The sequence below is a fragment of the Pinus tabuliformis genome, chromosome J, assembly GCF_031772625.1.
Source record: "Pinus tabuliformis cultivar Carrire ecotype Pingquan chromosome J, CPIR1, whole genome shotgun sequence".
Classification (NCBI taxonomy): domain Eukaryota; kingdom Viridiplantae; phylum Streptophyta; class Pinopsida; order Pinales; family Pinaceae; genus Pinus; species Pinus tabuliformis.
This window is the reverse complement of record NC_142295.1, coordinates 1,081,860,909-1,081,878,058: the sequence shown is the minus strand read 5'-3', so window position 1 is coordinate 1,081,878,058 and position 17,150 is coordinate 1,081,860,909. Positions and strand designations below refer to the sequence as shown.

The 17,150-nt window shown below is 35.7% G+C and overlaps 1 pseudogene; it reads right to left on the bottom strand.

Annotated features, from left to right (window-relative positions):
- The window catches only part of LOC149230739 (tubulin alpha-1 chain-like), an 84,692-nt pseudogene that overhangs the window by 60,529 nt on the left and 7,013 nt on the right, over nucleotides 1–17,150 (bottom strand).

Below are 17,150 nucleotides of genomic sequence, written 5' to 3'. Positions count from 1 at the left end.
CAAGCTTGAACCTTGATCCTTGTCTTCTACAAAAATAAATTCAGAAGTGCAAAAGTGCTATCTTCTTAAATCTAATTTATTACAATTTCTGGATCCTTTCTAAAATGACATGAAAGGGTCGTTATAGTAAAAATAAAACCGATTGTTTGTAAAAAGTGCTTAAAGTGGTTAGAACAGCCTTTCCCAGAATATGGGGTTTCATGTTTTAAAATAGAATTGCAATAACGTTTTCTAAGATGCATTACATCTGTCATTCCTCCTGTGGCTTCAACTGACAAATCTCGAGCATAGTTTGGACTTCTGGTGGATGACTCATCCTAACATGCAACTGACTTGTGTACACTGCATCCAAGAGTTCTGGCATCATGTTCTTGGCTGCATCAACAATACATTTGATTGTCATTTGTTGGATATGCTATTTGACCAAGTAGAACCAATGTGCATCCCAATTGAGACTTTTTATTTTTTTTTATTTTCTCCTCCCTTGTATTCAGATATCGCTTCCATTGTTTTTCCAACACTTTTGCTCTTGGAAGGTTTTCAAGGGAACACTCAAAAATTAAATTGACGTTGTGTAAGTTATCATTTATCAGTTCAATGATATTATTCCTCACTGCCCTGGCCCTAGAAGTTGCTCTTTCTTCTTTGATCAGTTGTGTATCCCATTCTGAAAATAATTTCTCTTTGTGAGATTCTTCAATTACTGGCGATTTAGTAGCCCTTCCCCTTCTTGTGTTATACTAAGAGATGTAATTTGTAATTTTGTCATCTGCATCTTCGAATTCCAACCTGGAATACACTGCTTGATCTATTAGCATGCTGGTTTTGATACATTTTCTTCAAGTCTTCAAGCTTGAAGGATCCAAACATTCTTCTGTCGGCTGTGAATAACGTCCTATCTGTTATATTGATGTTATATACCTAGGGGGGATAATATGGGGTACCAAGGGAGGTACCCAAGGTAATAATGTAATAATGGGATGGGCCATAGTAATAAATAAGGTGGTTAACCCATGTCATGTAAGGGACCACAAGTAGTTAATAATAATGTAATGGGCTCATGGTATTAGTTGATGGTATGAGGGAACCATGGTAATGACCCATGGTATTGTATGTATGAGGCCTATATAGAGGCTAGAGACTCCACATGGAGGGATATGAAAAGAAGTATTATTGTATGAACAGGCATATGGCTTGTGGAGTGCTCTCCTTCCTTAAGGAGTGAATGTATGGTGTTGCCCTACCTTAAGGGTTTGATATCAATAAAGAGAATCATTTCTATCTATTTCAATCTTATTGTTCTTGGGTTATTTCTGTTCTCGTATATTTTTGAATCAGATCTACAACAATATATTTCTGTTATCATATGTACAACAATTGGTATCAGAGCTACAACAATTGGGTTATTTCTATTCTCATAATATTTTGGATCAGATCTACAACAATTGGTATCAGAGCACTTTCTTGGGCAAACCGTGGAGAATTTTTTTTCATTTTTGCAGGGTTTCTGGGGCGGCGAGTTGCAGGTCAGATCTGTACGTTTTGGTGCAAGATCTATAGAATCTAATTGCAGATCTGTATTCCTTGTGAAAAAATACCCAAATTCAAAAAAAAAAATTATTTGAATCGGAGTCTGGATGAAGGAGATATCGCTGATCTAAAAATCAATGGGGTTGCAGACAATTTTCAGGGCAGCGAGTTTTGCGGCGCAGATCTAGAATTCTTGGTGCAAGATCTGCAAGATCTAATTATAGATCTAGAATCTTTGTGAAAACGCACATGATTTCAAAAAAAAATTCAGTCGAATCGGAGTCCGGATGAGGGAGATATCGCTGATTTAAAATTAGCTCTTTTTGTAGAAATTTTGGGTGACGCCGGGAGCGTAGCAGCACAGATCTAAAATTCTAGTGTCTGAATCAGGATTTCTATCACATGGGCAGATGCGGAATAGTTGTTCCATTTCTAAAAACAGGTTATAATAGGGATTCTGAGCAATATTGACGGATCTGTGACCATTTCAATTTTTTGCCAATATTTTTGTGATGACGGGCCTAGATCGCTTTGAACAGGAAGACTCTTTTTTGGGTCATCTCACTAAGCTCCGACAGACTGGTATAGTGGAGGAATATATTACCACTTTTGAAGCCTTAGCCTTCCGCACTAAGGGTCTCACAGATACATTCTTCAAGGAATGTTTTATCAGCGGTCTTAAAGAAGCCATCAAAGCTCAAGTTCTACTTCACCACCCTCCCACGTGGAAGGAGGCTTGCCAGGTAGCTCGTCAGGTCACATTGCATAGCAAAGATTTTATTTTTACAGAAAAGAAGGAAACCATGGAACCTAAAGGGTTATTTCCTACTAGTATATCCTTATTGCAGATTCATGGATTGATTCAGAAAGAGAAGATCATTGTTTCTATCAATCCTAGTTGTAAACATAATTTTATCAGTGTTAATTTGGCAAAAAAATTGCAAGTCCCAGCAAAACAAATTGAACATACACAGGTTGATGATAAGGATGTTCAAATTTATAAGGATTTGAAGCTTTCTTTGGATAAATATGTGTTGCATGGTGATTTTTATGCTTCAGAGATGGATAATATGGATGTTGTTTTGGGATATCCTTGGATGGAATCCGTGGGTACTATCAATATTAATGTGCAAAAGAAATTCCTGAAGCTATGGTATAAAAAGAAGAAAATTACATTACAGGATATTTCCATCCATAAACAGGTAGAGCACATGGAGGCTGAAGCAGAAGATGTTCAAGGGATTGACATATCAGATGATGAGCCTTTGATGATCGACAATCAAACACAAACAGAGGCTGCAGAAGAAAAGGTTACAGGTGATGATACATCAGAGGAGGGCTCAGTGGTTGAAGTCATATTGAAAAAGAAGACACCACAACAGGCACCACAGCAGGGTGAAGTAAAGAAACAGCCATCGTGGGTTAAAACTTCAACATATCATCACCCACATCACCCAGCGAGACAACCATCAAGATGGAAACCAAGTCGTCACATGACGGATCGCGAGGAGAGAAGATCCACCCACTGCACATCAACACAGAACAGCTGCCACGGTCAACTTCCATCTCAAGCGAGCGAGGCACCAGCGAGATCGAGGGTTCACCTTTCTCTTGGATGGCTAGATGCACGTGCATGGTATCAATGGACTACTCTTTTGAGTAGATCTTATTATTTGTGTTCTTCCCATGTTTCGGGGACGAAACATGCTTAGGGGGGTGGAATGTTATATACCTAGGGGGGATAATATGGGGTACCAAGGGAGGTACCCAAGGTAATAATGTAATAATGGGATGGGCCATAGTAATAAATAAGATGGTTAACCCATGTCATGTAAGGGACCACAAGTAGTTAATAATAATGTAATGGGCCCATGGTATTAGTTGATGGTATGAGGGAACCATGGTAATGACCCATGGTATTGTATGTATGAGGCCTATATAGAGGCTAGAGACTCCACATGGAGGGATATGAAGAGAAGTATTATTGTATGAACAAGCATATGGCTTGTGGAGTGCTCTCCTTCCTTAAGGAGTGAATGTATGGTGTTGCCCTACCTTAAGGGTTTGATATCAATAAAGAGAATCATTTCTATCTATTTCAATCTTATTGTTCTTGGGTTATTTCTGTTCTCGTATATTTTTGGATCAGATCTACAACAATATATTTATGTTATCATATATACAACAATTGGTATCAGAGCTACAACAATTGGGTTATTTCTATTCTCATAATATTTTGGATCAGATTTTCTCCACGGTTTGCGCAAGAAAGTGCTCTGATACCAATTGTTGTAGATCTGATCCAAAATATTATGAGAATAGAAATAACCCAATTGTTGTAGCTCCGATACCAATTGTTCTAGCTCTGATACCAATTGTTGTAGCTCTGATAACACTTGTTGTAGATCTAACCCAAAAATATTATAGATCTGATATCAAAACATAAGATAATGCAAAGAAACCCAGAAATAATATGAAATGATTCTTTATTGACCAAAACCCTTATGGTAGGGCAACACCATACAATCACTCCTTAAGGAAGGAGAACAGTCCACAAGCCATATGCCTGTTCATACAATATTCCTTCTCTTCATATCCCTCCATGTGGAGTCTCTAGCCTCTATATAGGCCTCATACATACAATACCATGGGTCATTACCATGGTTCCCCCATACCATCAACTAATACCATGGGCCCATTACATTATTATTAACTACTTGTGGTCCCTTACATGACATGGGTTAACCACCTTATTTATTACTATGGCCCATCCCATTATTACATTATTACCTTGGGTACCTCCCTTGGTACCCCATATTATCCCCCCTAGGTATATAACATTGATGCCCTCAACTACCCATTTTACCGTGTCATTATATGGAACAATATTTGGTCAGGTCGCTATTCTATGAAGAAAAGAGTCGGTTAAATCACCAAGTGTGTTCTCAGACTTTGCAGGTCCATCCGTTGTTGCATGTCCTTCAATTACCTTAGGCTTTTCCTTTTCCCACATATCATATATGCCTTCCCATGAAATTTTCCCACAGTCTTGGCATGTCATATCTGAGATCAACACAACTTTTTCCGATCCTTCCACTAATGCAGGGGAATCTTTTGTCTTTCGGGCTTTCTTTGACATTTTAGCTGGTTGCATACTTCCAGATTCAAACTGTGAAAATGAAACAGAAGATAGTAATAGGCTGAAACTTTCGGAGCAACTAAATGCTTTGTAAAGATAGTATTGAAAGAAGTACAGATGAAAATAGGAACAGGCGCATTTGATGCGAAAGATTTCATATTATAACTTGATAATGTGAAGGACAAAATCTTCAAAGGACCGCGGTTATAACTATTTTTTAATGCTTTGCCATAACCTGGCGACGTGAAACTTTAATGCTCAATGAATAGATCACATCGCAGGTTTGCAAAGGTTTTATGAGAATGTGTGCCATAAAATTTCTAGTTTTGCGATGAGCGATTTCGATATATTATTTTAATATGTAAAGAGTGATCACATATCGCAAGTCGGAAGTTATAAGCACCATGTTCTCATAGTCTTTTGAATCTCCACGATTGCAATAAGTGATGACCTGGCATATGGAGTTGGATAATTATTCATTTAACTCACCCAAGTCGCGTTTTCACTTTATTATTATTGAACCACTTTATTATATTTTAACATCGCATCACGCGTCCCTAAGGTAAGTATCACTTGCTTATGCTGGGATTGCGATATGCGATCACTGTATATCGCATCACAAGTTTTATGGGCTAACTTATTTTAGTTTTTGGCGATATGCGAAATGCGAGAACGATATCGCATCGCAAATTTTTAACAAAATGTTACAACATGTCATTTGGAATCGCGATATGCGAAATGCGAGAATCAATATCGCATCGCAAAGTTTGTTAATGGATTATTATAAGAAGCTTCTACGTTTAAGGTTTTTTGCAGTAACTTCGCATCACAACATGAATATTTGGATTGAATGTTCCTTAGCTTAAAGTGAATGCGATTTGCGATATTTTCTTCTTTAGAGGGTTTTTTGAAGCACTTTTTTATTTAAAAAGAAAAAACAAAGAAATTCATTTCTATGTAAAGTTTTATTGTTTTTTTACAAACTAAAGGGACCCTATTTCTTATTTAGCATCTTAGAATAAAATTAAGAAAAAATTGAAATGGGGGGGGGGGTGTTGTATAGCACAACAATTGGCGATTCACTGAAAGAACCAGTTATCTTTGAGTAAAATAATGAAATTTCTAACACTTTCTCAAGTACAAACAATTGAGGAAAAGAAAACTATCTTGAAATTAGTTAGGTAAACAAAATTACTCTGAATAAGAAAAATTGATCAATTTTGAAATTTCTTTACAAACCCTTATTATCAATGAAAACATTTATAGTTTCTTTAAGCCTTGATTGGTTGTTAAAGATAAAGTAGGGGGCTTCTCCAAATTAGCTTTTGAATATTTACTCCTTTGTCATAGATAGAGCTATCACTGCCAACAAACATCTATAGTCTCGACAGGGTTACCTGTTAACCATCAATTACTCATTATCTGTTATGAAACCAGCTCACAAAAAGATAGAAAAGAGAGATCCATGCCTTAGAATTCAGCCTCTTCGAGGGGGCAACCTCCTTTACATTACATAAATGAACAATTCTTGGATGATACAAATGAAAAGACCTCCTTTCTATATATAGCAGTCTAAGGGGTTATAACATAATCAGAGCCGACATAACAATAATAATGTAAGGGCACAATAATAACAATAGTGGGCTTCTATGTGGCACAATAGTAACAATATGGGCACTACATGGGTACATCAATATAATAAGTGGGTTATACTAACAACAATAGGGGGTTACACTAGTAGTATAGGGGCCTAACATGCCCCTCTCCTTCAAAAAGCGTTGTCCTCAATGCTTGAGTAGTTGTTGATGCTTCTGTATAAAATTCTTGTCCTCCCATGTGGAATATTCAGCGGGTACGTTCTTCCACTTGATGAAATACTCTGAAATTGATCGATTTCGTAGTTGTTGGGTTCTTGTTTCTATGACTGCTCCAGGTTCCAATATGATTTTTCCTTCCTCTTCAATTTCTGACAGTATTGCTTGAATTGGGATCTTTTGCAACTTTTGAATAAGTGGCCATACTTCTTCATCCTTCTTCCATTCATCCCTTGCTTCGTTTATCCAATCTGGTTGGATAATATAAATAGCACAAAACAATGCTTCCACATCCTCATTCTTGAAGAGTCTTCCCATTTGGTAAGGTCGCCATTTTTTAAGTGCATGTAATATTGCCAACATTTCCTTCTCATAAATAGCTTGCTTGAGATGTAGCAGTAAAAATACCCAATCACCTACATCAAAACATTTTTCAATACGATGTTGATCTACCTGTTGTTTCGTTTGATTTTGCACCGAAGTGGCGTTATCCTTTAAAAGTTGGAGAACTTGTTGTTGATGCTCGATGTGATCTTTCACTGCTTAAACCTCTTTCTTCTTGAAATGTCCTTCTATCTCTAGAGTTTGAGGAGTGGTAATTTCTTCCAATCCTTTACAAGATATGGTCAGATTCATTTCTTGATGCTCGATGTGATCTTTCACTTCTTGAACATTTTTCTTCTTTATATGTCCTTTTATCTTGATAGTTTGAGGAGTGGTAATTTCGAACAATGAATTACAAGGTATGGTTGGATTCATTTCTTCTTTCTCCATGTGATCTTTCACTTCTTGCACCTTTTTCTTCTTGATATGTCCTTCTATCTTGAGAGTTTGAGGAGCGGTAATTCTTGCCAATGCTTTACAAGATATCGTCTGATTCATTTCTTCTTTCTCTGGGGTGGGGTCCTGGCGTATATCTTCTTCTTTTGTTGTTCCTTGATCCTTTTCTTCCTCCTCTTCATATTCTATGTAAAATAATTTCTTCTCAGCACACTTATGACCTTTAGTGCATTTGCTATCACAATTGTAACAAAGCCCTTTTTCTCTTTTTTCTTCCAATTGTTGTGGTGTAACCCTTGTAGGTTGTGGAAAGCTAGGAGAAAAAACACTTCCATCTTTATAGTTGTGAGGGGTACACTTCCTTGTTTCCATAATTTTTCTCTCCACTATGTCACAAAGCCCTTTTACTCTTTCCAATTTTTGTGGTGTTTCTCTAAAGAAGGTGTTGCTCTTTGTATCCTCATAATGTGCTATCATTTCCTCCGTGAAAATTGACCACGTAACAAGTTGTTTACGAGAACAAAGCCCTTTGTACCATAAAAATTGATCTGGTTCTAAATATGAAGATGCAATACATACCTTTTGTAACAGTTGTACACCATGTAGATCAAAATATTTCTCCATCTGAAGTATCCAATTTACCGGATCCTTGCCATCAAACTTCCTCATCTTGCTTTTTCTTGATTTTAGGAGCTCTACCTTGAAACAACTGTAACTTTGTAATTTTGGATCTTTAAGTTCTAAAATTGTGACCTGTAGTAGCCCTCCCTGTCCTCTTTCCAATGCCACCAGTCTGATCCAAATTGGATTCTCTAAGAAAGAGTTATGCACAATCTCCCAAGATGACCTGATTATAGACTAGTTCAGTAGAGCGAACTTGTATGAAGTTCCACGTGTCACTGTTTCAACCTTTGACTCTAAAAAATATATAAAAGAAAACTACAGTCCGTCCTCTTTCTGTACCTTCTTATGAAATTTCAATCCGATCCCCAGAGAGAAAGTTATGACGATTTTCCCTAGGTCACCTGTTTTGAATGTAATTCAGGAGTCTGTAAAAAGACCAACTTCCTCAGAGCATATCTCCGCAAATATCGCACGAAACGATCTGAAATTCAGACCGAAGGTTCAACGCGATTTCTTCTCAAATGAGTTTTTTTTGCGACTTCTGAAACGTCACAGGAAATAAGTTATAGCGAAAATTCCACGATGACCTGTTTGGAGCAGCGAAACCCTAGAATCCAAAGCTCTGATATCAAATGTTATGAAACCAGCTCACAAAAAGATAGAAAAGAGAGATCCACGCCTTAGAATTCAGCCTCTTTGAGGGGGCAACCTCCTTTACATTACATAAATGAACAATTCTTGGATGATACAAATGAAAAGACCTCATTTCTATATATAGCAGTCTAAGGGGTTATAACATAATCAGAGCCGACATAACAATAATAATGTAAGGGCACAATAATAACAATAGTGGGCTTCTATGTGGCACAATAGTAACAATATGGGCACTACATGGGTACATCAATATAATAAGTGGGTTATACTAACAACAATAGGGGGTTACACTAGTAGTATAGGGGCCTAACATTATCTCATCCATCTAAGAATGTAATATTTTAAAGATAAATTTAGAAAGATATATCTATATATTTTTTCATTTCTTATTTTTACTTTTTCTTCTTTTTTCTTTTCTGGATAAAAGCCATTGTCCTGGTTTGGGAGCGAGAAGATGACAATTCCATTCACTGGTTGTAATTGAACTGAACAAGGTGGCTCGTAATGAGACCCCTTGTCTTATGATTATAAGCCATTACTCTATTTTGGTATGCAGTATTGGTAATGTCAGTTTGATTAGTTCCCTATGATCATGGCAAGCAGGTTCATAATGAGACCTCTTATCTTTTAAATCAAATATATTTTAGAATTAGACTCTAAAAAATCATAAACCTAGTGGATGGGGTGAATCTTTGACTCCTTAAGAGTTATTGGATGACAATTATAGAGATGTAGATGCTTAGTTGCATAAAGTCTTTACTTTTTCAAAAAAAAAAAAAACCTTTCGTAACTGATAAAACTTAAAATGATTCACTATGCTTTCTTGGTTCGAAAGATTTCGCAATTCCAAAGAACATCTCAGAGTTTTATGATGTTTTTCTAATTTCCCAAAACTGTAAACATTTCCTTGAAAGTTTGTATTTTTCAAAAGTGGATATTCACAACATGTTTTCAAAGAGATTCAATAGTAGAAAGCCAATGGTATACTATTTACAACATTATTTCTGAAAGAAATCTAAAATTTGCATAAAAAATATGTACAGATAAGAAGGGGTTACCTCCTCAGGGAAAGAATTTTTTTAAGATAATCCCATTCACAGGAAGAGAATCTCTCTTTCCTGTTAAGTCTTGCAGTAAAAATGTTGATAAGCCTATCTTTTCAACGATCTGAAATGGTCCAAGCCACATCTTCTGAAATTTGGTATGCTTACCTTTTTCTTCATGTGCTTTGTCCCATTTCAAAACGAGATCTCCAATATGTAATGTTTTTGAGCCGGTTGAACTTGCATCAAAAGAGGATTTAATGACTTGCTGATGTTTAACATGAGTAATCTTGGCTTTTTCTCTTTCCTCATCTAATTTAAGAATTTGATCAAACCTTAATTGAATAGAGGAAGAAGGAGTTTCTTCAATGAATTGTACTAGGGCTAGTGATGGGAGGGCTAGATTTGGTGGAATGACAACTTCTTTCCCATACACTAAATTAAAAGGAGAAGTACCTATTGAGGCCTTCTGAGTTATAAATCTACCCATGGTGTGAATATTAAGGATTTATGCCAATTCTTTTCACTTTGATCAACAATTCTCTTAATTATCCTTATGAGATTTTTGTTAGTTGACTCTGCTAAGCCATTTCCTTAGGGATAGTAATTTGCAGAGTATTTTAACTTAAAACCTCTCTTAAGAGCAAATTCAACTATACTATTTCCAAAAAAATAAGATGCATTGTCAAAGATGAGCACATTAGGTAAACCAAACCTAGTGATGATGAAATGATCAATAAATTCAATAATCGCATCAGCATTTGCTACCTTTAGTGGAACTGCTTCTACCCACTTAGTGAAGTAGTACGTGGCTGTAAGGATGTATCTGTGCTGCTTGGAAGAATGAGGAATAATCTCTCCTATAATATCAAGCCCCCAATGTTCAAATGTTCGCTCGATGTTAACTGGTTGTAAAGGAAAGGTTGGTTTCCTTTGTCTCCCACTAGCAGTTTGGCATATCTTACATTTCCTCACATAGTCATGTGTATCTTCGAACAAAGTCGGCCAATAATACCTGGCATGCAGTATTTTGTGTGTTGTAGTGTCTCCTCCAAAGTGTCCGCCAGCTCGGCGATCATGAAGTTCCTGTAAAACCGTTTGCGCTTCATATCTTTCAATTATCTTAACAGGACATAATCATAGTTTCTTCTGAATAACACATCATCAATGATTTCATAGTGTTTGGCTTTTAACCTTAGGACACATTTGTTTTTGTAGCTGAAATCAGGGGGGGCATATCCATTTTTCAAGTAAAAAAGAAGATCAGCATATTCAGATTCATAATCAATCATACTTACCTCATTTAGTTGTGCAGTACTACATGAATCTTCATAATCTGGTATATTGGAAGCTCCTGCTAGCAACCTGCAAAAACCTTGTCCTCTAACAATTTTTGTTGGTTTAATATCAATATCATATTCTTGTAAATTTGTTACCCAGTTAGCTCTTTTCTCTCCTACTTCTCTTTGAATTAGCAATTGCCTCACTGTAGAGAATGGGACTATCACTTTTGTATGTGTTTTCAGGAGGAAAGGTCTAAAATGTTTAACAGATTTAAATACAGCGAAGGCTTGTTTTTCGACTTCTGAAAAATTAAGCTCAACACCTTGTAAATTGGAACTAAAGAAAGATATGGGTGCCTCCACCTGTTGATCATTGATTTTTGTTAAAATAACAACATAAGTTGATTGAGTGGCCAAAGTATACAAAATAAAATGACTAGAAAAATTTGGAGTATTCAATGTGGGAGCATTAATGATTGCTTGTTTGATTGAGTCAAAAGCTTCTTTTTCGTTATGCCCCCATTTGAAGACTGAATTTTTCTTAATCATGGATTGCAAGGGTAGAACAATGTGAGAAAAATAAGGAACAAATCTTTTTACAAAATTTATCTATCCCAAGAATGATTGCATAGATTTTTTATTATGTGGTAAAGGGATATCAGGAATCTCCTTTATCTTATCATGATCAATATATATGCCATTTTTTGATACAATAAACCCTAAGAGTTTACCTTCATTTAGAGCAAAAAATTATTTTTTAGGATTTAAGGAGATCCCATACTGTTTGCAACGTTCAAAGATTTGTTTTAAATCATGCAAATGGTTGAATTTTTTTTTAGAATAGATAGTTATGTCATCCAAGTAAACAATGAACGTTTTGTTGATCAAACCTTTGAAAGCTATGTCCATGGCTCGTTGGAAAATAGCTCCTGCGTTTATCAATCCAAAAGGCATATGTTCCCATTTGGTTCTAAATGTAATCTTTAATCTATCATCTGGATGAACCAAGATCTGATTATATCCTGAAAAATCATCAAGAAAAGACATTAATTCTGAGCCAGCTACTGATTGAAGTATCTGATCCATTGTTGGTAATGGGAAATTATCTTTTTGGCATGCTTTGTTGAGATTTCTAAAATCTATGCAAATCCTAATATCGCCATTCTTTTTCCTGACAGGTACCAAATTTGAGACCCATTTCGAATGTCTGATAGGAAAAATTATTTTGGCTTTAAGGAGTTTATTCAACTCTGATTTGATTTGACTTTCAAGATTAGGGTGAATTTTCCTTAATTTTTGCTGTACAGGTTTCTCATCAGAAATCATTGGGATTGTATGTTGAATAATAGAGGTATCATAAGTCTTCAGATCCTCATAATTCCAAGCGAAAACATTCTTGTACTTTTTTAGTAATTGGATGAAAGAAAATCTTTCATCAGGTGAAAGTCCAAGTCCTAAATTGACATTTTGTGGTTTGGCATCGGTACCAAGATTTACTAATTCTAACCTTAAAGTGGAACTTTGAAGCTTTGAATTAGTAACCTTTCTGAACCTATCCTCGATATCATAAAGATCTTCCAGTTTAACCACGAATTTAGGAATGGATTTTCATTGAGTTTCTACTTTAATTGAAGATCATGATCGCTTTCATCGATGATTTGGTTGTCATAAGATCCTTCAGATGTCAAGAAATTTAAGATATCCTCATCATGATTGAATACACGCCAATTGGTGACATTATCTTGGATAGATGGTCTAAAAATTAACTCAATAGAAAATCTATCTGGACTATAATCCTCAGATGGAAGGAGATTAGAAGCTACATTAGCCAGGAGATCTGCTGCTGCATTCTGTGATCTAGGAATAGGAGAGATATCAAATGCCAGAAAATGAGAAATAAGATCTTGAGCAAGTGATTGATAATGTTTGAGGTTTCCTGAAAGACAATGAATAGTATTTCTTACTTGTTTTATCACTATTTCAGAATCACCAAACACTTTCAGATATTTCACATCAAGACTTATTGCTTTATAAAGACCTTGTATCAAGGCTTCATATTCTGTAGTATTATTGGTACACTAAAATTATAAGCTACATGATAAAATAGTTTTTTCTCCTTTAGGACTGACTAAAATACATCCTGCTCCTGCACCGTCATTGGATTTAGATCCATCGAAATACAAAGACCAAAATAAAGGCTTATTTACATGTTTATCTACAATTTTATCTACAATATTAACACACTTAGAAGTATCGGTCTGTGAAAATTTTTCAACTTGTGAGGTGACATTACTAGTTGAGAAAGGTGATTGTTGAGCATTGAAGTTCCCAAAAAATGATCCAGCTGAATATTTTCCAAGAATATTATTATTGAAGGCTACTGGTTCATTTTCTTCTTCAAATTCAGTTACTGTGTGAGTGATATGCTTTTCACGGTCGATTCTAATTTGATTTGGCTTCCCATTATAAGGAAGCCACATGTGAGACTAGTTAGTTGAAATATAACTGTGAAGCTTCTCAGACCAATCTCTGCTAAGAATTAAACCATAAAATTCAGGGATGTCAACAATTAATATATCAATTATTTGAACGACCCTTGGATCAACAGATAGTCTAATAGTAACTAAATTTATTTACCCTAAAACTTGAACCTTAGTCCGATCTAACTGAACAATATGAACTTCAGACTTCTGGGGTTCAATATTTAATTTGGAGCAAACTGATGCAGCCATTATATTTGATGAAGCCCCTGAATCAATCAAGAAGTTATGCAAGTTTCTATTGTAGATCTCATAAGTCAAAAGAAAAGGAGTATGAGAATTTGATCTATCTCCCATTAAAATGGCATCGGTAGCATCCACCTTATCAGATGGTGGCTTACCTAATCCTCTGGCAGCCTTGGATAATACACTAGTTGGAAGAGGACAAGAAGGTACTGCATTTAATTCCTTAAGCAACAACTTTTGTTGATGTTTGAGCTTGCTAATTTCATGCAGAGAAATGTTTTCTCGAGTCTTCTTCATATCTTAAACTATGTTATAATCCATGGAATCTGAAACTACTAGAGTTTTTGATGATGATGAAGGATTGGATGAAGATGGTTTTGTTTGAGGAGATGCAATGGGAGTTTTATTCGTGGGATCTTTCTCTTTAGTGATAGGATTTGAGTTTTTCTTCTTTTGAGTTGACTAATTAGGTTCTATAATACTCTTACTTCTAGTGTTTACTGGTAAGGCTTCCTGTTCACTTTCATTATCAGAGTTGGGTAAAATAAAGTCCCACATTCCATGACATTCAACTATATCTTCTTCCTCTATTTCTTCAGCTGATAAAGCTGTATCTTCTTCTTCATCATCATCTAAATCAGATTCAGCATTTGATATAGCATTTGGTGGTTTAGGATCAGTTGGTTGATTTCTTTTAAAATTCCTAAATGGTTTTTTGATGAAGTTTCAACTACCTGCTTTTTAATTTCTACCATTTCATTAGACATAGTTTTAAGAACTTTTTGCAGGCCTTCCATGTCATATGGATATTTGGTTACTTTCTTTTTTGACTCATCTCTAAAAGTTACTTTCTTGGACTTTCTTTCCTCTAATGCATTTTTATTTTCTAAGGCCAAGATACATTTTTCAACAACTATTGCTTCTTTCATATTTTCTGCTAACGTCGGTTTGGCAGCTCTATCAACAAAGATGGATGTGTTTGAAGGTAGAGCAAAAATGTACCATTCATTTCAAACCTCTTCACTAGGCTTAGATGTCATAGGTGTTTTATTCAATAACTTATTGAAAATTGAGTTGAAATCCTTTATGGGTTCTTTGGGTTCGGCTTTCAAATTGGAGAGGTCGTTTATCAAAGTTGTTGTAGACCTATCATCTCCAAATTTAGTTAAAAATTGCTCTTGAAAAGCGTCCCAGCTATTAATCGAGCCTGATGGTAATGAGAAGTACCATGATCTAGCTCCTCCTTATAATGTATATGGGAATGACCTTACAACTGCATCATCTTCTGTTACTCCATTCAAATTAATGGACAACATGAAATTATTTATATGTTCTTCCGCTAACAGGCCATTATCAGGATTGAATTTAGGTAACCATTTTTCTGGATGTGATGGCAATTGGGTCAAAGGTGCAGGCATTCTAACAGCTCCTGGGTTGGTCCATGGCCTTGGTTGAGGTTGATTATGTGCCATTATTGAGCTATTAGTAGAAGACGGTGAAGAAGCGGTTGAAAGTGACTGGGTAGAGGATAGTGACGCTCATGTACCTGTGTGAATCACAATCTGGAGTTGAGGAGTGGGTGTGTGATCTTGCTATGGTATGGATGGAATAGATTATGATGATGATATAATCTCGCAGTCAGATTCTGATGGTGTCTTCCTAGCCCTTTTTGGTCTCGGTAAAGGGAATTCAACTAGTGGGATTCCAAGTTTTTCAATCTTTGCTCTAGTTAGCGGTTGTGATGGAATATATTGAGAAGTGACACTGTCTTGGGATAACTCAGACTCTTCTTGAGATATTGAAATCCCCTGCAATTTGTGGATCAAAGATTGTACTTCAGGGTTTTCAGAAGAAGGACTATCTGGCTTGTTTAGGATTTCAGCAATGGGTTTTGTATTTTTATTTTCAACCTCTCACTTAAAAATAGGAGATTTGGAATGCAAAAGAGAAGTTGGAGGTGATGGTGAGGGAGTTTTACTCTTAGAATGGCCTATATATTTATATTTACTCGCCATTCATACTCAAGCCCTCCTTCTAGCGCCAAAAATGTTGATGCCTCTAAAATCATTGCACCAACATTGGGGATAACCACTCGATCTGGCCCTTAATGCAGTTCCTTTTCTGTTTGGGATGGTGGCTCCGACTGAATAATATGGGACCAGTTTCCTAATCAAATGTGTTTTGATGAATGAGTGTTTTAAGTATATAATGAGATGATAGATGGTTTGAGTTGCAAAATTATTAAAATATACAAATAAATCTATATATAAATAACCTGCATAATACAATATCAATGTGATTTATAATGATTTCTGGTAATCGAATGTTAATAAAGATAAATCACTTGACTACAAAAAGTTAAGCATGAATGATGATCACAAAGTGATATAAAAAATATCAAATCATATAATAACATTAATTGTCAGCATATGTGTTTATAGAATATCAATTCTAACGTACTCAAAAGTGATGTAATGCAGAACTATATGAACATTCACATATAACAACAATGTCGAATCAAAAGACTATGTATTTGCATAACATGTAACAAAAATACATTTGATAAAAGTAAAATATGTATTTGAATCCTTCTACGAGAATAAAAGTTTGGTTCGTTCTTCTTATTTCCAAAAACTCCAAAAAGATACAGAAATGCAAGTCCTCTTGAAATCTCCTTTATAACAAGCTTGAACCTTGATCCTTGTCTTCTACAAAAATAACTCCAGAAGTGCAAAAGTGCTATCTTCTTAAATCTATTTTAATACAATTTTCAGACCCTTTCTAAAATGACATGAAAGGGTCTTTATAGTAAAAATAAAACCAATTGTTTGTAAAAAGTGCTTAAAGTGGTTGGAACAGCCTTTCCCAAAATATGGGGTTTCATGTTTCAAAATAGAATTGCAATAACTTTTGCTAAGATGCATTGCATTTGTCATTCCTCCTGTGGCTTCAACTGACAAATCTCGAGCATAGTTTGGACTTCTGGTGGATGACTCATCCTAGCATGCAACTGACCTGTGTACACTACATCCGAGAGTTCTGGCATCATGTGCTCGGCTGCATCAGCAAGACATTTGATTGTCATTTGTTGGCTATGTGGTTTGACCAAGTAGAACCAATGTGCATCCCAATTGAGACTTTTTAATTTTTTGATTTGCTCCTCCCTGGTATTCAAATCTTTCTTCCATTGTTTTTCCAACACTTTTGCTTTTGGAAGGTTTTCTGGGGAACACTCAAAAATTAAATTGGCATTGTGTAAGTTATCATTTATCAGTTCAATGATATTATTCCTCACTGCCCTAGCCCTAGAAGTTTCTCTTTCTACTTTGATCAGCTGTGTCTCCCATTCTGAAAATAATATCTCTTTGTGAGATTCTTCAGTTACTGGTGATTTAGTAGCCCTTCCCTTTCCTGTGTTCTGCCAAGAGATGTAATCTATAATTTTGTCATCTGCATCTTCGAATTCCAACCTGGAATTCACTGCTTGATCTATCAACGTGCTGGTTTTGATACATTTTCTTCAAGTCTTTAGGCTTGAAGGATCCAAACATTCTTCC